The sequence below is a fragment of the Caretta caretta genome, chromosome 9, assembly GCF_965140235.1.
Source record: "Caretta caretta isolate rCarCar2 chromosome 9, rCarCar1.hap1, whole genome shotgun sequence".
In the NCBI taxonomy this organism is placed as follows: domain Eukaryota; kingdom Metazoa; phylum Chordata; order Testudines; family Cheloniidae; genus Caretta; species Caretta caretta.
Genome location: NC_134214.1, coordinates 10,471,041 through 10,492,487, shown reverse-complemented (window position 1 = coordinate 10,492,487; position 21,447 = coordinate 10,471,041). Strand labels below are relative to the sequence as shown.

The 21,447-nt window shown below is 41.0% G+C and overlaps 1 protein-coding gene across 18 annotated transcripts in view; it reads left to right on the top strand.

The window, feature by feature from the left end:
• Positions 1 to 18,425, top strand: part of SOX2 (SRY-box transcription factor 2) — a 374,692-nt gene extending 356,267 nt beyond the window's left edge. For 11 of the 18 annotated variants that reach the window (XR_007358597.2, XR_007358589.2, XR_007358594.2 and 8 more), the window contains 2 exons: positions 4,518 to 4,887; positions 6,461 to 18,425. The gene's annotated coding sequence lies outside the window, so the exon portion shown is untranslated. Of the gene's footprint in view, positions 1 to 3,379; positions 3,558 to 4,517; positions 4,892 to 6,460 lie in introns of all 18 variants that reach the window. The other 7 variants (XR_007358603.2, XR_007358598.2, XR_007358601.2 and 4 more) reach the window with 6 other exon arrangements.
• The last annotated feature ends 3,022 nt before the right edge of the window (positions 18,426 to 21,447 follow it).

Genomic DNA, 21,447 nt, shown 5'->3' with positions numbered 1-21,447 from the left:
CCAATTAAATTAAATCGAAGTTGCGGTACCCACATACAAACGTGGGGGAAGCCCTTATGAGGCCGTCATTTATTAAGATTGATAAATGAGTGACCGGCCTGCATATGCTGCGGGTTCTTTAACGGGGGACTGTCCATCAGAAAAGACAAGCTCCCAGTCCCTGGCTGCCCCCCTCCCTCTGTCCTCGCAGAGGTTTCATTACTTGCTGTTAGTGCCTGAAAACAATAAAGGATGTCGAACTGGGCTTTTATTGATTATTTGTCACCCTGTATTTGTCAGTTTCAATAACTTTTCCCGAAGTTTTACTTACGGGCACTTGAGCTTTCGGATTAGGCCAGCTCTGAGGATTGCACTGAGGAGTAATTATCCGCTGGCCTGCTTCCCTGTAGTCAGAGCAGGGCAGCCAGAAAGAAAAGAGCATTAATGTATAGAAGCATTAATCTGTCCTCAATCACCCTAAAGCAGTGACCATTCCAATGAACAGGGGAGAGCTCCCAAAACCTTGGACGCTGACTCGGGCTCTGGGGATGGGGTACCCCCCGCCCCGCCCCCGGAGATGATTTGGCTTTAGTTAATTTCACTTACAGTTTATTCGCATATACTTTTGTGTCTAAACCTGAAGCGCGTTATTCCGTGCTGCTGCTGTTTGTACCCCTATAGACCTAGCTAATACATCCAAAGTGTGTGTGTGTGAGAGAGAGAGAGAAAGAGAAGTGCTCAATAGGTGTGTTAAATGGATGTGTGCAAGGATGGGGATGGGTGTGAGAGTCTGGGGAAGTTCAAAACCATTTTAAAGGCCTAGAAATGGACTCCCAAGAGGATGTTTCCAATCGGATAACAAACTTCACGTCCATGTTGTTTGAACTTTCCGATTCGGTTACATCCAATATGTTGCATTAAAAGGCTGCATCGAAGTGTTAACGTGAAAGCAAAATCAGGGGATTTTTAAACTTGTGTTTACGATCAGCCATTCAAAAAAAATCCCATTTCTCTTTCCGGATTTATATTTTATATTACTGCAAGATTGCATCTACTGCTTAAGAAGGTTAAAAAAAATCACTTGGCTCTCGTGATGGAAAGAAATCCTCAGGAGGGAATCAAATAGGGAAGAGGTGTGTTGGAAAAGACCAGCAAACAAATGGGGACTGGGGAGGAATCCTCAGGTGACGCTACCAAATAACACCTGTAACTGGTGCGCAGATCCATTGTCAGAGCCTAGGAGAAAAGGAGAACTGAATCTGGAAGTTGGTTTACTTCTTGAGGGTCTTTTGCACCCCTCCGTCCACCCCCCCCTTTTTTTCTGTACTAGCTTCTAGCACCATCCAGAGCCCAGCAAGAACGAGAATTTAGCTTCTCTAGCGGCTAAAAAGTTGATTATGGACAGAGAGGAAACTTCTTGGATGCCTGAAGTTCTCACCGGGTGATCGAGAAAGGGAGAGAGGGATGCCATACAAGATGCTCACAGAGCTATTTTAGGAAACTTAAAGTCTTTCAAGCGGCCAAACCTTTATGGAAATTGGAGCGAGACAAGACCTTATCTTTGGTCATTTCCCATCTCCAGTAACTTCCATATTGCTCCCATGCGATGCACGCTGTTGCATGCATCGTAAAGCTATACTAATTTGTAACCACACTAAAGGCAAGCGAGCATAATCGTTCCCTGGGCTGGCACGGTGCCTATCGCGTACAGTATACCGTTTGATGTCCTGTATTTCATACCACTGCAAGCTAAGAGACAAGCGAATACCGAGTGCCCTGTTACACAGGATTTAATTACAGCGGAGTGCATTCTCCATGCTGATTAGGAGACAAATCAATCGGGGGCTTATTTGCCACAATGAACCAATAAAAACAATTTATTAGAGCAATAATCTGAGCTCCACATTGTCTAAATATTATTGTTTCAATAGCACGGAGGGGATTTAGACTGAAAAATGTCACCCACCCCATCAGAATCCTCACTCGCTAATGCACCCTGAGATTTTAGCTTCTTCCCAGGGGTTATTTGCTTGTTTGGGGGGCCTTTTACAAAAATGTTGGGTTCCACAATTGCAGGTTCATGTGTCTTGGTTTCTGAATGACCTACGGTACAAAATGCTGCCCACTTGGTTTTAAAGATTTCCTTATTTCCCATGATTTATATGTGAAATTCCTGGAAGAAGGGAGGCCATAGGAAAGGTCCCCAAGCTACAGACCGAGATAAACGGCTTGTTGTAATATAGTTAGCAAAACATAATGCAAAGTACAGAAAATTCTATAGGGGCTAGGGAAAGACATACATTCCCAGGCTGGAAGGCTCCTGAGCATAAAGTCCGGGATCAGAGATTTTTGAGGGAGTTGGGTGGGAGGAATGCGGGAGATAGAAATTCCATGACCTTCCACCCTACAAATAACATGTCTCCCTTATTCTCTTGACGAATTCCTGCAGTCTGCAAAGTGTTCAGTTAAATCAATGGGAGATTCTGGGCTGCAAGGAAAGCAGGCTTCTTGGCCCAGCTCAAACTGAGAACTGTAGAGTCCCCTATAGTTTAAAGTTGGTGACTCAGGAGACTCTGGCTTTGCTTACAGCCTTCTGGAACTTCAGTCATCTCTGTACTAAACCGGAGAGGACCTCATTTCCTGTGCTAGAACTCAATGCTCTGCCAACCACAAGGTCTTTTCATAAGGCTGCCAAGGGTGCCTGGCTGTGGGAAGGACAGTCAGTGTTTATCACCAGGGAATGAGCTGGCATCATAGTCTCCTCTGAGTCACCAACCTGGCTAGCCCTGAGCATGACTTCATAAATCATGCTACCTAATTGAAAGCCACATGTTTACATGTACAGTGCTATTCATCAGGAATGTGAAAAAAAAGAAAGAAAAGATTAAAAAACAAAACCCCAACAGCCCTGTAGCTCTGTTCCTTCTTCTCACTAGTCAATTAATCAATCCATTGATTGTTACATTGTAGCAGGCACATAAAAACAAAAACTAAAATAAAACCACTCTACACATCTACAATAAAAAAATACAAAAATCAGTTAGTCAAAGACTGATCATTTCTATAACATATCCTTGGAAATGAATCTTGAGGTGGTGTTTTAATTATTAATTTAAAATTACCTGAAACTATTACAATTTAAAAAATTATGGCGTTTTTGGCATACGAACATTTTGAAGCAGCTGAATCAGGTTCTGAAGGGAAGAAAGAGGATTTGGTTAAAATAGTCCTTTAAATGTCTTGTATTCACTTTTTTTAAAATGTAGGTTACTACACATCTGCCTATTTTCCCCCCCAGTGGAGATGAAAAATGAAACTGTGACAAAAGACATTTGAGTTTGTTATATAACTCTATCTTGCTTTTCAAACCAAATCTCCTTCCCTTTCTTTCCACTCATAGAGTCCAAAGGATATCCTGATGTTGAAGAAACCTCTTCAGCTTTACACCCAGTGCCTTATCGCCATCAGAGGTGGAAGGGGACAGTTAAATGAGTGTGTAACAGCTGTAGAGCAACAATTTGAATATTAATATTTTATTTTCTTCAAACAACAACAAAAAAAAGATACTTCAAAACCAGGTGCCAGACAAAACATTGAATTTGCAATCATTAAACCTGTTTAACAGTACTCCAGAAATGAGGAGTAGGGATTTTGATTGACAGTTTGCCACCAGAAGCCCTAAAGTAGGATTTTATTGCAGATATAACATAGTTTACCATTCTTTGCTCCCTTCAGTAAGATTCTGTGTCTGGTGTTGACATCTGAGACATATATTTACATAAAAGCTTCATGTATAATGTGATATTGCTCAGAAAATGGAGAAATGTTAATATTTTTCTTGCTCACTGTTTTATAAATAAAGAACACACTTAGTTTGCTGTTTGCTGTCTTCTCTGACCCTTCAGTATATCATATTTAAAGCATTTTCCCCCAACAACAAGACATTTTGCTTACCTGGTAAATTTTTAATTGAGAAATAGTTCGTGTGAAAGACATGTTAAATAAATAACATTAACACTGTCTGACAACTTCTCTTAGCACTCCCTAACTAATATTTCATTATAGATGAAATGGATCACGTTTTCTACTTAAGAAACTAAAACAATACATTGTTTAATAGCCAATGATGTTTTAATCAAACAATTGGTTTTCAAAGGGAATAGCAGCCAAAGAGAGACTAGATTCCTCTTTTGATCTTTTTCTCAATTTGTTCTGATATCAATAAGAAATATTGGTAGGTTGAAGACAGATATAAAATGGAAAACAAATATTATACTTCCACACTAAACCCTTGGGGTATCATTTATGGCATACTGGCTTTGGAAATGCTGCTCATTTGATATGTTGAACATTACTTTTATGCACATTAAAACTTTATTTAGCTTAACTGCCTTCTTGATGAGTTTGACTGTAATAATTAAAGCTAGAGTTGTCCAAGTAAGAAGCAAACAATTAAAACATTTATGTATTTGATTCTTGATAGGCATCTCTACAAGGTAGGTTTTAACATTTTTTTTTTCTTCTTAATTTTTTTTCAGTAAGAAGGATAAGCTTGGAGCGCCCAGTCACCGTGGTAACTGCCAGAAAAATTCTCCTGAAGTTTGAAGAGGTCAGCTAACAGGGTCAACAACTCTGGCCTCTTTCTGAGCTGGGCCTGGCAGGCCCCATCCTGCAGTTGGAGTGGTAGGCCAGGCCTAGCCCTGGGAGGTGGGCCATTCCAGCTCTGATATAAATTTTTTGAGTCAGTTCACGGCCTGGACTCTCCAGGTGGTCTCCAAAATCGATTGTGACCTTCTGACCCTGTCTAACGGAGGCATAGCATCCAACCTAAGTAAGGATTTAGCCAGGAATGACAGCTTTCCACTGAGTGTTATTGGGGACAGTACAAACACTTTTGGAAGCAAGGAGGTAGGTAAGAGGAGTAGAGGTCATTAAAAGCATATTAAAAAACAATTTTTAAAAAAGCTTGTTGGTAAAAAGTTTGTATTAGCATTAAGTACCTCTGTTATAAACCTTTTCAGCAAAGGCCTTTCCCCTCTCCCCAATGCTATTTTATATTAAATATTCTGAATGTTAACATGTGAAAAATAGGCCCTTTGTATATTCCAAAGCAAACCTAGTATTTCCTCTGCATCTGGATTTCAAATATGTAAATAAGGCTGGCTGATTTGTAGCCAAATAGGCACTGTTTATAAAGACTGGATATTTTCTTAACACCACAGAAACAGCAGGTTGTTTATTTAAGGAAGTAACTTCTTTAATATGGGCGGCCTTTTTAGATTCAAAATAATCTTAATAGATGCAATTTTTTATTTAAAGAAGGAAATTAAATAACATGCAAAAATAGCCTGTAATAAAGGCCTGCTGGTTTCACAGGCTATGTCCTTTGCTGTTTTGTAAAACAAATAGCCAAGCCACAAATCTGGTTACATATGAATTCTAACAATGCTGAGATCATACCTATACACAAGAAGAAATATTCTTGAAGACTGGAAGAAATGCAGAATTTTCTTGGGGCTATTACTGTGCAGAGGTAACAAAGTATATAATCCTGAGCGGCTCAGCAAGTAGCTTTTTGCTTTGGGTTCCTACTGAGACTGTCCTATTTTATTACTATTTTAAGGAACCCATTCTGCACCCCTTACTCACTTGAGTAATCCTTATTCATTTGCATAAGTGGGACTATGTGGAATAGGAAAAGTACAGTTACCAAGTCGAACAATGTTCTTAAAATTTCATACGTGACCTTAACACTGCTGTGAGGAAAGTAAATTGTGTAACTATTTTGTCCCATTCTTAGGAAAAATTAAATAAACTCACCCCAGCAGGAATATTTTTCCAAATCATTCTTGCTATGCCTAGTAACTAAGAGCAAGTTTCCAATATTCTTGCTCACGTTCGGTTAGTACCTTACCCCTCAAGTGGCCCCATTGAAGCCACTGGAGATGCCAAAAGAGTGAGATATTAAATGCAAGTAAGAGTTGCAGAGTCTGGCCCAAAGGCTCAGTTCTGAGACTGGTTCTCTCAACAAATAGTGCTTTACTCTGCAAATGCTCCCTTTGGTTACTATGGCTCAGATTCCGTTGCCTTTACTCACATTAAATAGTACCTTACTCTGCAAATAGTTCCATTGAAATCAGTGTAGGGTGACCAGATAGCAACTGTGAAAAAACAGGATGGGGGTGGGGCGTAATAGGTGCCTGTATAAGAAAAAGTCCCAAAAAACCAGACTGTCCCTATAAAAACGGGACATCTGGTCACCCTAAATCAGTGGAACATTTGTGGAATAAGATATTAATCAATCTGCATAAGGGTGGCAGAATCTGGCCCAGTTGGGCTTGGTGTGGAGTAAGATACTACTTAGGGTGAGTAAAGGAGGCAGAGCTGGGCCCCAAATAAGCTAGGGCCTGATCCTGCGCCTGTTGAAGTCTGCCGTAAATGCTCTCATGGTGAATGCTAACCACACATTTTTTTAAAACAGGGCTACAGCAAAAACAACTTAATGACATGAGAAGGCCCACTGACTTCAGAGGGACTCCTTGTGGGAACAAGACTGGCAGAATCTGGCTCATACTCTGCAATGAGGACTAGTGCCTTTGCTTGGTTTACAGAAAACATATTTAAAAATGAGAGTTATGAGCAGTCAAATGATTTTTAGCAGAGCTTACTATATCCTCATCTCCTTTGTGGCATGATTCTACATTTTCCCCGTCCCGCCTAACAAGCACATCGGTCTGCATGATGGAGAATGTAAGTATTTCCCTGGGACACAGATCAAAATTCTCCCATCCCCTGCCCCAGCCTTACCATCAAGAACAGGCAAAAATAATTGGCACAGGAAATAAATGAGTGAATACCAAGATCTTTGGTTCTCTGCAATTTTACTTGCATTTTAGAATAACCTGAAAAATTGGATATTTCCTTAAAACAAAATCGAGCTGGGGCCTGATTATCGTCTGTCTGTTCACGTCATGCAGTCATGTGCACCTGAGCAAAGTGGATATAAAATGCACAGATACAAATGAAAACACAGGAAGTGGAGAAAATAGCCCTTTATCTTTTTCCATAGTGAAGATTCAGCCATCATGCATACAAATAATAGATAGTCTCCAACCAAATATTAGCAGCAGCAAAGGTGAGAATTTCTAACCTCCTTCATGCCATTTACTTCAGTGCGATGTGAACTTCAAAACACAATGGATCCATTGCAATAGTTTATTAAGTATAGGCTATTCCTTTACACTTTATTTAATTAAAAAAGCAAGGGAATTATATACACAAACAGGCTTAATGAAAAGTTAAGGATGAACAGTCAAAAACACCAAGAGAGACAAGGAGGGGGAGGTAATATCTTTTATTGGACCAACTTCCGTCGGTGAAAGAGACAAGGTTTTGACCTGCAGAAGAGGTCTATGTAGTTCAAAAGCTTGTCTCTTTCACCAAGAGAAGTGGGTCTAGGAAAATATATTCCTTCACCCACCTTGTGTGTCTACTATCCAGGGACCAACACAGCTATAGAAACACTGCAAAATCACCAGGGGCAGGATTGTGGCATTTAACCATAGCATTTAGTATGGGCTGGTAAAGAGCTGCACTGCCCTGGGGGAACCACTAGAGGCAGCATGTCTCCCAGAGATGGCTGCGCTCAGGGAAGCATCATGGAAGGGGTGCCACAGTGTCTTCTCCGCACTCCCCCTATATCTTTGGCGCATGGCTGGCCAGCTTTGCTGACTGGCATGTAGGGGGTAGGCAGAGCCACGGTGCCCCACCTACTCCCTGCCCTTCCCCACCTCATTTTGGGTTGGCTCTAGCATGGGTTATATCAGGTAGTGGCAGCCTCCACACAGGAGCTACAGTTCAGGCTGGCCCTTCTGCAGGTGCCCCGAATAGTGGGAGGTTCGGTACTCCTCCCTACCCACTGTGCTACATTTAAGAGCCTGCTACCATCTAGCCCAGAGTCAGGAAACACAGAAGTTAAGGTTCCAACAAGCAACATTAACTTGGCTATGTCTCACATTGGAAGTATTTTCTATTTCTGGTTGTGGTTAGATGTGCAATTTAATGTTCTGTTTATGTTGTCAAAGGTATACCATGGAGTAGCCACTGTGTACAACCTAACCCACTGACACGGCCCTTGAAACTTTAACTTCTGTTTTTCTTGATGGTTTGTGATTTAGCTGTGTATCCTGATGGTGCATAACCTAGTTTATTGCATATAAGATTATAAAGGATGTGTTACCCTCTGCAACTAGTTGGAGAGTTTCAGTCAGAGAGGTTTCAGAGTAGCAGCTGTGTTAGTCTGTATCCGCAAAAAGAAAAGGAGGACTTGTGGCACCTTAGAGACTAACAAATTTATTTGACCATAAGCATCCGATGAAGTGAGTCAGAGAGGGCATGTCATATAATCTTAGCCCTCATTTGAATTATAGCCATTATACACACACTTTCTAATGCAAAGCTTCGTGTGCTGTTTCACCATTATGTTAAATCCGGATCAGGAAACAAACTTTACAATCCCCATTATAATGTAACACAAGTAAATTATGCCTTGGGCATATACAATGGAAGTATAGATTATTTTAGATATATAAAAGTTCTACTTAAGTTGAGGTTAGTGGTTTAATTACAGGATTTTTTTTTTTTAAAATTGCTGTTAATAAAGACGGCCAGTGTTCCCCCCCCCTTTGATTTACCTCCAGATCAACCATACTGAGTACCCCTTTTCTGGCATTCACAGCAACATGGGTGGGTTGGCAGGATCTTATAGGCATTTCCGTCTTCCCAGCACTGATATTTTTTCCTGGATTGTAGCACCAACTCCACAGTGTGCCATTGTTTGGAATCTTTCAGTGACTCTTCTTCTCCCAACCTGAAACCTGCCCCAGACCCATATTTCTTCATTACAGTTTTTCAAAACAATTATAGAAACACTGATTGCAGTAAGAGGCAGTGTGAGCCAGTGATTAGATCAGATGGTGGAGAGTCAAGAGAAATGGGTGGTGTTCCACATTCTGCCTCTGATTTCCTGTTTCACCTTGGGTTTGGCCTTGGGCAAGTTACTTAACTGCTCCGTGACTCAGTTTCCCTATCTGTAAAATGGGAATAATAATGCTCACCTGTATAAAGTGCTTTGAGATAATTGAATAAAAGGTGCTGTGTAAGAGGAAACTCATTCTATCATTATCTTGTTAGAACTAAATCAACCTAAGTGTCCCCTCTACTTTATTTTAGTTCTTGAGACACATTGTTAGTCTTTTAGGGTTAGGACACCACTTCTTCCATACAGATATTGTCATCTGGCTTTTTGTTTCCCTTGTATTCACATCATATAAGGCAGTGCAGATATTCTCCCTTCCCCCTTCACACCAGCTTTGTTTAAACAAAACTACAAAGCGATTGATGATGCATGTTCTCAAGGGCCCAATAACCTTTGTATATACCAAGCAGCGTGCCACTTTTATAATGGTAGCTAGCAAGCTAATACACCTCCAAATTGTATTATTTATGTTCCTAGTAATCTAATGGTTGGTTAGCAATTTCTCTTGCTGTTTAGTTGCTCTTGCACAGTCTTGTAGTTTCTAGTTATGTAACAAATCTCATTTTGTGACTATGTGAATTTAACAGTTGTCATTGTCAACAGAGGTTGTGTGTGTGGGGTTTTTTTTTTGGCAAGCTGGCATTACTCATCAGTCTCATGGCAGTTTTGTTTGAAAAATGCCTGTGTTAGAAAAAGTGGATTTATCAGCTCAGCACTGTATGGTGCTAGCATGCAGCACAACAAAAGACAAGTACTCATTTCAGTAGTGCTTGCAGCATTTCATGGGGCCCCCAAATAGGCTGAACAAGGCTTCTCTGGCAACGAAAACCAAATACAGTGGGAAACTGTTAAAGTGGTAGTGTTGCTTCCTGGCAAATTTGATTCTAGTTCCTTTCTTAATTTGCTGCTGCTTTACGTTTTGAAAAAGATTGTTTTATTAAGAAATTCACTGCCTAGAAAAAAAGAGACGCAACTGAAAACGTGACTTTTCTTTTCATCTCTTGATGCCCAAATTAAACGATGAAACTGTCCTTTGGAGAGTGGTTCTGTCATACAAGAAATAATACAATACTCGCTCTTCTTTTAAATAGTATTGTTTCAAGTGAATTATAGTGCAGTATTTCAAGGAGATCCTATTTCTTTGTAGATTTTAAACTGTTCATTATCAAAAATGATCTGTTGTGGCTGCATTTTCTTTTGCAGCTGGCAGTTTAGATTATGAAGACAGTGGATAAGAATCCTAGTAAACTCTGATCTCATAACTGAAAGTGTCACCGGTGGGTCAAACTAAAGAAACATTCTCTTATCTTACAAATAACTTGGATTATTAAAATGTAGTATTACTTTTAAAAATATTTATTGCAAATATTTTAAAAATATTTACTTTTAAATATTTAAATAAATATAGTATTACTTTTAAAAATATTTATTATTGTAAATATTTTAAAAATATTTACTTTTTGCATTGCTCTCTATTTGGGCACTGGAAATAGTCTAGTGAATTTCAGTTTTTTATCATGATATTTTAGTCAATTTCTTTTTCAGGTTCTCATGCACAAGCACAGTGCTACAGGATCTGCGTTACAAACACTAAAGTGGAATGTTTGCTTCAGAAAACAGTTTCCATTGGATTTAAAAGAGAAATAACTGCACTTAATCTTACATTTTGCAAAAGCTTCAGTTTTACAAAATGCAAGTTCTGGACTAGCTTTGATCTTCCATTGTCCCTTATATATAGAAGCACAATCAATTTACTACTCTATCTATACTTCAGGTACTCAGGTAGAAGTCAGAGTGGCAAAAACAGGAATCGTTTTAGGGGCTTAGGAATCGTGATAAAAATATTCATTTTTGAAAAAATGGCACCTAATTTACCCCCATCAAAATATGAACATTTCACCTTAACTCTGATCCAGATATGTGCACACACATGCTCACCAACGCACACACTGTTTTGAATGCACAATAGATAAATGCATACACAGATGTCGTTCTACAAATAATTACTTATTCTGTGTACATAAGCATGCTTGGATGTGTAATTGTCTGTGTGCGTTCCTACACACTGGGGCAAGTTATGGCTGCCCCTGTGTGGGTGTGCTGGGAGCACAGAGGTGCAGTCGGGAGATCCCCATCTTATCCTCCGGCATGCTCATGAAAGAAGCAGCCATCATGTAACTTTCCACTTCCTGAGTTCATAGGGTTTGCTGTTGAGCAGCACTCACAGCAGGTGACACCTCAAACAGCAGGTTGAGGGTTGGGCCATGCATACATATTAGCACAGCGAGGGTAACACAGAGGGAGAGCTGCAGTATATCCTTTCCATCGGTTTGGGATGGTGTCCCCCCAACATACAATACTTTCGCTTCCTGATTTCCCTGCAGCAGGACACTGGCACAAATGAGGTACCCATTTTAAAAACGTTGGTTAACAAGGTTTCTGTGCGGTAAAGAGCTGGCTAGTGCAGTCTCAAAGGAACTCAGGGTCAGGAATACATACAGCACTGTACAGAGATGACCTGTGCCTGCTGATGGTGTGGGGGCCAGCGTGAGGGCAACTACCTTCAGCAGTGTTACTGAGCATGCCCAGTCTGTGTGCGCCTGCTCAGTAAAAGCCAAGCAGCAAATCTGTGGGGGGGATGTGACCCTACATCCCCTCCCTCCACACACACACCTGTTGCCTCAGAGTCAGGTGTTTGCATTTCTACAAGGAACACAGGAAGCAGGATTCTTGAAGACAATATCCTAAGTGGCTTATGAGCCGATAGGAGACCCTTGATCATCAGTCATATTGGGGATACCGTATTAGCGTGACAAAGTTGCATTTTGCGGACGTACACACTATTGTTTCCCTTTAACGATATATTGCAACAACGATGTTTACAGGTTCCTCCTCCTCTGGCTAAAAGTGGGATTTGGCAGAACCCTCTAATGATGATTTAGCATATGAGCGCAGACCTAGGAATCAGATCTCCTGAGTTCTAATCCTATACTTGACCCACTCTTTGCCCTTGCTGCACTGACCTTCACTGCCTCCTTCTGTAAAACAGGGATAATAATGCTCACCTACTACACCAGGTTGTTATGATGATTAGTTAATAATTGGAAATCACTTTACAATAATACTTTTAATTCTAAGGCATCCCTGCCCCATGTCAAAGCTCTCAGAGCAAGGCACAGCAGACTAATATAATATCAGAGAGAAGTCAAAAGACCACTCTGTAAGAATATAAAAACAGGAAGGGCTGAAATGGGGGTAAAGACAGGGTAAAGGGGTGGGAATGGCTATTAATATAAATGTGATTGGAAGATAATGAAATGGAGATGGCAACAGCATGGCAAAGTTGTGATCCTTGCCTGACTTAAATAATGGTGGGAAGTAAAAGCAATTGCGTCTGAGCACAGATTTCCTTAAGCCTTGGCCTGGTGGGTGAGGTCTTGAACATAGCCAGGGCCTGATCCATTAAGGGCTTTAAAAAGCAAACCACCCCCACCCCTTTGACAGGCAGCCTCAGTGAGCATAAGATGATCATGGTTGCTTTAGCCGGGCTGTAGCTGAACAAGTTACACTGAAGAAGCCCTACTAGGAGGGAATTACAACAATTGAGCTTCGGGACCTGAAGGACGTGTTGCTTTTGAAGGAGCATATTTGAAAAGGCACAGCACCATGTAAGTGCTAGTTGTTCTTATTACATCCGTGCTCTACCCCTACACATCTAGAAAGATTTGGGTTTAGGAATAATTTTACTTTTTTTTTTAGTCTGGCTATATGGTTGAGTTAGACTGGGACAGATCCATTTAGCTTAACTGGAGCTTTGCAGGGGTTCTTTGGGATGGAGGAGACTGTCATATGTCTCTTCAAAGCTCTGCTGGTCAAACCATTCATAGAATCATAGAATATCTCAGGATTGGAAGGGACCTCAGGAGGTCATCTAGTCCAACCCCTTGCTCAAAGCAGGACCAGTCCCCAATTTTTGGCCCCAATCCCTAAATGGCCCCCTCAAGGATTGAGCTCACATCCCTGGGTTTAGCAGGCCAATGCTCAAACCACTGAGCTATCCCTCCCCTCATTCAGTAATATTGTTGGCAGCAAAGCAAGTTGTTTGCTTGCCTTTCCATTCAATTGTGAGCTATGTAAGTGGGGTGCTTAACCAGCTAGAACATGTGGCTTTTGGGGGCACAGCCACTTTCTTCTCCAGTTTTGGCAAGCCTCACAAATGTGAACTTACCGACTCTAAATATGGCTATTTCCCCCAGCTCTACTCTTACCGTACTCTTGTGGCCACCTGCACGACGCTTCCGAGAATCATTTTAGCCTCACCTCATTATTACACCTGCAGCGATCAACTCACTTGCGGGGTCCCAGAGCCCAGGTGCCAGCCCAGGCCTGGACATCTACAGTGCAATGTTATAGCTCTTCAGCCCAAACCCTGCAAGCCCAAGTCCACTCTCGTGGGCCAGCTGCAGGAATGTTACTGCAGTGTAGACATACCCTTAAGGGCCCAGTCCAGCAAACACTTACTGCTGGGCATGGTGCCCACTACCACGGCACAGGACTGAGGAATGGTAGTTTGTGCCTCCCCTCATCAGGAGCTAGAGAGGCCAGTTTGGCCCTCAGCACATGTTAAGGCAGCCCTAAGTCACACCTTCGCTATGATGACCATTACGGGCCACTGTAGGGGGTATAGAGTTTCTGAAGTACAGGTCCACCCTGGCCATGCCATCCATCCACCTCCATACTGCCCAGGGTTCCTATAGATACAATGCAGAACTGGGGGTGACAGCTCTGCACCAGGCATAGGCTTCCTATACTGGGTGTGTGTGGGGGGGTGTTAGTAAGTTATGCCTGCTCTTTGGTCCTTTTGTGCCAGGCTAGCGCAAAGGGGCTGCAACACCAATACTGACTCAGCTCCTATGCCTGGCAGTAAATGTTTTCAGGATCAGGCCCTTAAATCCTACTCCACTGTAGAATCCCTTAGATGTGTGCAGATTACCTTACACCCAGGCCGCAGCAATCCAGCTCTCCACCAGCTTGCTCCTGCGGCAGAGTGGCGAATCATTTCAATTTCCACTCTGCCGTGTGTCCCCGCTCACTCTCACTCGTTCCTCATGAGTTATGATAACATATAAGCAGCTTACAGAATTCTTATCAGAATCAGTAGAACACAATGCAACACTTAACTCTTAATGACAGCCACCTCTGACTGTGAATGACATGTCATAAATTATGTTTGAACTAGATTTTTCAGTGGCAGATATTCACTGTGCCACCCAGTCAGCCCTATAAAGTTGCACTTGTGGCCTTAATCCCACTTGGATGAGTGCCCTGCTTTCTCCACTTTCCATCACTCGGGTACTTCAGTATTTTTGAACAAGTGAACAATCTTTGTTTCTGTACCTTATTAGGCCAAAGACCATAGCAGCGAGCGATGGCATCAGCAGGCCCTGCAGGCAGGATTCTCTGCAGACCCAGCCAACCTCCAACAAACCCCTTTTTATCCTCCTGTTTCTAGGAAGAATTATGATGGCGGAGCCCTGCTGTTGATCAGTCAAATCTGTGGTAGGCCTAGAGATAAGTCCTGTAAGCGTGGTGTACTGTAAAACAGCGGCTCCCATTCATTAGTAGCTTGTGTGTAATAAACCACCAAAAAGGGGGGGAGGGGGAGAGCAGCTGCAGTGTGCAGGAGCAAACAACACAATTCATTCTTAGGAGCCAAAACTTTCCAATTTGCTGCTGGGCAGCCAGGCACATTGAAATTCTTTCTGATAATACACTACTGCCCTCAGTGTCTGCTTCTTGATTTTTCCCTAGTTTTGCTTTCTGGAGGTTCTGAGGTCTGGGACAGTTTCACTTTGAACCAAAAATGTAGACACTAGCTGAATAGGGAAAGAAAAGCAGCCACTCAGCGACTGTAGACTCCAGCATAAGAATGTGGTGGGTTTTGAAAGAAGTTGGCCTGCTGTGGAATGGCCGTTACACATATCTAAAGGAGCAGCGGGTAAACAAAGTGTCACATGGACTGCAAGGAGACAGAGAAATGTAATGGAGCTATACTTTACTTAAACATGAGGGGTAAGAGAATAGCATATTTGTGAGCGTTCAAAAGGATGTTTATGGATGTACAGCTGGCTAGAAGATTTAAAAAGTGTTTTATTAGTAAAAAAAAAAAAAAACCTGCCCAAAACAGAAAAAATTATGGCAAAGTTATTTGGATTTTTTCTTCTATTTTTAATCTCTAATAAATATCTAATTTCATCATTATCTTCCCTTTTAAAAATGTATATACGCACACGTTTAAGATGGGTCTAATAAGTGGAATTTATAGCACTGCATATATTAGGAGCTGGCCAATTAGTGGAGAAAATATACTCATGACTATTTTGGCGTATTAGTCGCTGTATTTGGATTTGCCATGTTCACCCCCTTGATGTGTTTGCTTTTGATCACGGAAAATGAATTTCAGGCCTGGAACAAAAATGATTGTTACTTATTTGTATTGTGGAGCCCCAGTCATGGATCCAGACCCTGTTATGCCAAGTGCTGTTGTGTTCTGACTAAATGAAATTCATTTTGGACAAAAACGTGTCCCAATCAACTAGCCACCAAAGGACTGCTGGATCTCTCTAGGAAACCACCAAGATCTGCCTCTAGTGGAAGTGCCAGGTTGTGACAATGGTGCCCATGGTAGGACTGGCACCTGCATAGATCCTAAAAAGTATCTTTTTAGCACTGAGGCCCATTTCTTTCTTCTCTGCTATCAGCACCAATGACCGGTAAAGGAATAGAATTACATTAATTTTGTGCTTACTGAGCACAGAGGAAGAGAATTGCTGAAATATTCCCAGGACTTCTGGCTAGAGTCCTGTCAAGGGGGGCATTTCTGGGCATCTGACTGCTCTCTTCCCAACTAGAACCGCAAACGTATGCATACATGCTGTAATGACTGTGTCTATATCAATGCAAATGTGCTGTCTGCGTAACCGAGGTGAATGATAACGGATGACAGAAAACTGGACATTCCAAAAGCGTTCATATATTTCACATGAAATAATGTTGTAACATTGGACACTAATTAACACAAACAAATCACTCCACTGACGGACTTAGTCCACTGGCCAGAGCCCTGACCCGAGGCTGCAAGCACACATCCATACCACAATTACTAATTTGTTAGTGACAATGATGGTGACAAATGGTTCTTGGTTACCAAATATCTGAGCCCAGTAAATTGACTGAATACTCTAGATAGATATGACACCATGGGAGGGACCATGTTCCCTCAAACCTAGATGAGAGTCCAGGCGCACACACTGTTAAATAAGTCAGACAAAGTTATGTGGCCACTCGCCTTGCAGTTGGAACTACAAAATAACCCCCTGACCACAGTACTGGAACAGGGGGCAATTAAATAAGATAGCAAAGGCTCCCCCAATGCTGGAAAGTAAAGGAAGTAAATAATAATAATTTGCTTAAACAATAAACACTCAAATCTTAAGAGACATTCAACATCTAAAATTCTCGTGGAAACTATTTACTGTGTTAGTAGTTTTAAAGCACTGTGTTAGCAGGGCAGTGTTTCAACTAATAGTTGATTACAGTAAACTTTAAGGACCTGATTCTCCTCTTACACTTATTTTACCCCAGTAAAGCTGCTGACTTCATTGGGATACTCCTGATTTATACCAGTGAAAGTGAGAGGAGAATCAGGGTCTGAAGATATTTTTAACCCTTGGCTGGCATTCCATCTCAGATTGAATCATTAACAATGACTCTTAACGGATGATCTAATTGAGTGTTTCGTGCCAACAAAATAAATCTCTTCTGTAATCTTTTTTAAAGTAAAGAAATTCAGATGTGAGACATGAAAGGCAAAATAATGTGGACGCTGATAATCAGAATTTTTAAAATGGGCAGAAAGATTATCAGAGGGTTATATTTTCTTTTTGTCAATCAATTACAAACTATCCGATGGAAAACGTTATGAATAGTAAATCACATTCTCTTTTGTCCTCTCTTAAATGTAGGAAGTAATTTGACAACAGAAGCAACGCAATACATGTGTGTGGACTATAGCTGGTGTCTGCACTTTCAGATTAAAGTTTTAATAGTGGATGGTTTAATGTTAACACAAACTCTACATGTATAATGGGGATGTATTTATTTTTTTTAGCATGGCCTGTTGCTTATTTCATGAATCCCTCTTTCACCGCCTGAGCAAGTGTGAGGCATTGTGCTGTCAGCACTGTCCTTATTCCCTGAAGCCCCCCACTGTCTGTCACTATAGGGATGGAATATTGTAAATTCCAGGAGCTATTTTCTCACTGCCAACCTGGGGCCAAGCTGACCTTAGTGGGAGCTGGGGTGACATTCAGGATCGGGCTCTTTGTATCAGGAGGGGTCAGATGCATTAGAGTGGAAGGCATTCCAATGGTTCTGAAATTCCTGCAGGTGCTTAAAATGCAAAGGGTCCTTTCACAGCTTCACATCTGCCTCTGTCATGTGCATTTGAGCATGTGACCATAGGGTTTGTTTGTTTGGCTGACTGACATGTAGTGACCAGAACTGCTGATAGAAGGTCTCCAACAAAATAGTTTTGCTGGTCAGAGTTCACTGGAATATAACCAATCTGTACTGCTTGTGACATTTCTCTGGCCTCTGGAAAATAGTGCGTAATGATAATAAGGTTGCTTATAAATGTGTATTTAATTTGCTTTCAAACTTGACAAGCTCTTTGTAGAAGAAAACATTGACGGTGTGCAAATGACACATTTGACTCACCAGATAGTCACAACTGCCCAAAACTGGGACTCCAGTCTTCCAGCTCTTATTCCATGGGACAATTGGGCTACGTAAGGATTACTCACATGAGTGAGGGTGAGCGGGATCGCACCCTGTGTTTGTAATCCTGATAATGTCTTTTAAATATCAGAAAGAAAATTGTCAGAACTTCCACCAATCTGAATATTAGGGCATAATGGAAAAAAAAGAAAGACAAAAGAGCCCCACACTTGTTACCTAGTGGTGATCAAACTAATAATTGAAAATAATGAAGAATGGTACAAAAAGATCTTTCATTCCCATTTGCCTCATTTTGCCTTCTGTGCAAATTACAAGACTATTATATTCAGAAAAGTGCAACTTTTCCGAATTTCTACAGTCATACATTCCAATCCTATTCTAAGCGAATCAACAACTTTATAAACTGCGTTTGACACGGCTGCTACTCTGAAACTTGACTTTTTAAAGCGTCTGTATTTTTTCTGATCTCGTTTTATTTGTAAATCTGTATCTTCTCTGTTTTCATGTTGTAAAGGACTAAAGAAAGATACTCTCAGAATAACTGTGGCATTTGTCCTTGCTGAGGTGTTCTCAAAAATGGATCAAATAATATTAAAAAGATTTTCTTTTATTAGTCTTTTTGTGTTTTAATGAAATTGATAGATTTGTATATGGAGCCTGCTCCTGTATTCCTGTCAATGGCAGTTTTCCCTGATTAAGAAGAGCAGGATCAGGACTTTTGACCTAATCAGTTCCTCATGTTTCGTTTTTCTGTACACCCACTGTTAGCCCAATGCTCTTCCCACCACATAGCCTTGTCTTTGAGCTGCTGTTCCCCCCGCCCCCCTCCCCGCAGTTAGGTGCCCTGCTATACATGTACTCTTACCCTTAGATAGACCGTACATTCCAAAACATTTTAGTGATTCATGCCTGGCTCAAATACAAGGGAGAGAAAAACTGTTTATTTCAGACGATGCATATAAACGATACCCCAGCAACAGTTTATTTGAAGAGAAAACTAAAGTTCTTATGCCAGCATTTCCAAATTGGCCTTCAAAATGATGTGCAAAATTTGGACAATGAAGACATTGCAAGTATACTTTTGAAGCTCAAGTCCTCATACGTGCAAAACAATAATGGGTGTGCCTGTGCAAACGGGGTCATTAGCCACCTAATTTTGGACACACAGCTTCACTTTGAGCTTTTTGCATACACAAAAACTTGGTGCACAAAATTGCTGGGATAATTTTAGCATCCAGGTTGAGGCCATTTTGTAAGTTGTGTCTCTTCCTTTTGCTTACATGTCTGGTGCAGAACACTAAGGGACAGATGCTAGGCTGGTGTATATTGTCATTGTCATATTCATTGTCACTGAAGTAAAAACGTTTAATTTTGATCAAAACACAATATAATATACAATACAAAATATATCTCAATATTACATTTAATTGCTATCCTTTATTGTGTAGCATAATGTACAATTAAAAAATGAAATTAAACAAACCAAAGTTGAAATGAAATGATTTTACCTTACCAAAATGAACCATTTTGACATTTTCAAAACGAGAAAGTCTAAATGATTTGTTTTGACACTTTGGCTTGGAAAATTTTGTCAAAATTTACACATTCCTGCTAAGTGTTTCGATTTCAATTAAATTACATTTTCAAATGGAAACCTGTTCTGCCAACAAAATTTCAACCGGCTCTAATTAGAACTATGATTAAAAACCATGTTTCAGCCCCAGTTCAAGGAGTTCTCGTCTGGAATATTTTTCAAGGGACACAGAGAAGTTTGTTGGAGTTGTGGGATTTTTTACCTATTGCTACGAGTGACACTTAGGCTCACTGAAAGTGAGAGATTAGAGAAAAACTCTCTTTCTGTTTTTACGTTGCTTAACTTGTGCACTCACTTGACTTACTTTTTCCAGTTTGTGGGGATTTAACCACATAGCAACACGGGAAGAGAAAACAATTCTCTCTCTCTCTCTCTCTCTCTCTCTCTCTCTTTCACTCTCTCACACACACAGAAAAACCCGATTCTATAACAATAAAAATTGGCAGGAGAAACTCAGGGAAGTAGTTTTCAGCTCCTTTTGTGAAACTGACTAGATTTCAGTGTCTCTTTAAAATAATTATAAGACCATCTACAGCTGCCAGCAAAACTGTGTTATAAACTGGTTTGGGAGAAACTGTTTTAAACACAGCTGTGAGACCAGTATAGGTAGGTCCTCAGTGTTTGTTGCAAAGAGAAGTCAAGTTCCATTTTTAGATCTTATCACTGACAGTCAGATTCCTAGGAGAAATATAGCCTTAAAAATGTTACCTACTTTCCTGACTTTTCTAAACAATTCAGATTAGTAACTATTGGAAGCTTTGGCCAGGGAGGATCTTTTTATTCTGGGTTTGAACAGCATCTAGCACAATGGGACACTGATCCGTGATTTGGGCTTCTAGGTGCTACTGCATACAAATAAATAGTAATAATTTTAAGCCCTCAGCGGAGACCCCAGCCCTGCTTCATAATCCACTAACACAGAGTCCCTGCATCAGTGGCGAGGCCTATTGACTGACATGAGACTCTGAATGGGCACAGGAACATGTCCTAGCTGGTACCAGTGTGTTATGGGGGCCAAAGGCACCTATCCTATGCACTGGCTTAAGTTGCACTCTGTGAGTAGTTCCATTCACTTCTACATTACTACAGTGAAAAAAGTTAAGCAGGCATATTAATCTTTGCAAATCGGGGCCTGAGTTTGCAACCTGCTTTGTAGGCTTGCTGTCTATTTGTTCGGCAGTAACCTGACCTGGAGAAGGTAAGGCTAAGGCACCTGTAAGTTCCCCATCACTTATACTGGATCCTGATTACCATCAAGCTGCATGATTAAGTACCAGAAGCATCAACAATTGAAGGTTTGTTTGATTGTTTGTTTGTTGAATCTCCCCTGGGGCCCGCAAGCTGAAGTTATCACTGAATGCCTGTTCCCATACTTGTCCCTCTCTCCTACACACTCCCCCCAACAAGGCTGTACACAGCCTGCTCCATCCAACACACTTTAGAGCCCCACCCGATGAAAGGTCTGACTGACCAGTAGTACAGCTTTTGTAGAAGTACTCCACATGCAAATCTGTAGCCCTCTGAATGCTCTGCTGCCTTAAATAAGACAGGTTTCAGAGTAGCAGCCATGTTAGTCCGTATCCGCAAAAAGAAAAGGAGGACTTGTGGCACCTTAGAGACTAACCAATTTATTTGAGCATAAGCTTTCGTGAGCTACAGCTCACTTCATCGGGTGCATGCAGTGGAAATTCATCGGATGCATTCAGTGGAAAATTTTCCACTGAATGCATCCGATGAAGTGAGCTGTAGTTCACGAAAGCTTATGCTCAAATAAATTGGTTAGTCTCTAAGGTGCCACAAGTACTCCTGTTCTTTTTGTTAAATAAGACAGTTGCAGAATCAAACAATAAATGACAGCAAAGGAAGAGGGGGAAAAATGTTTTCAGATCAGATTTGAAATAAGGTGAGGCAGGGAGGCAGGGTGCTAGAAAGCTGTTCAGACACCTTTATTTCTTATCCGTGTATTGCACCCTTTTTTCATATCTATTCAACCTCTTGATCCCACTTCCCAGTATGAAAGTGAAAAGAAACAGACCAT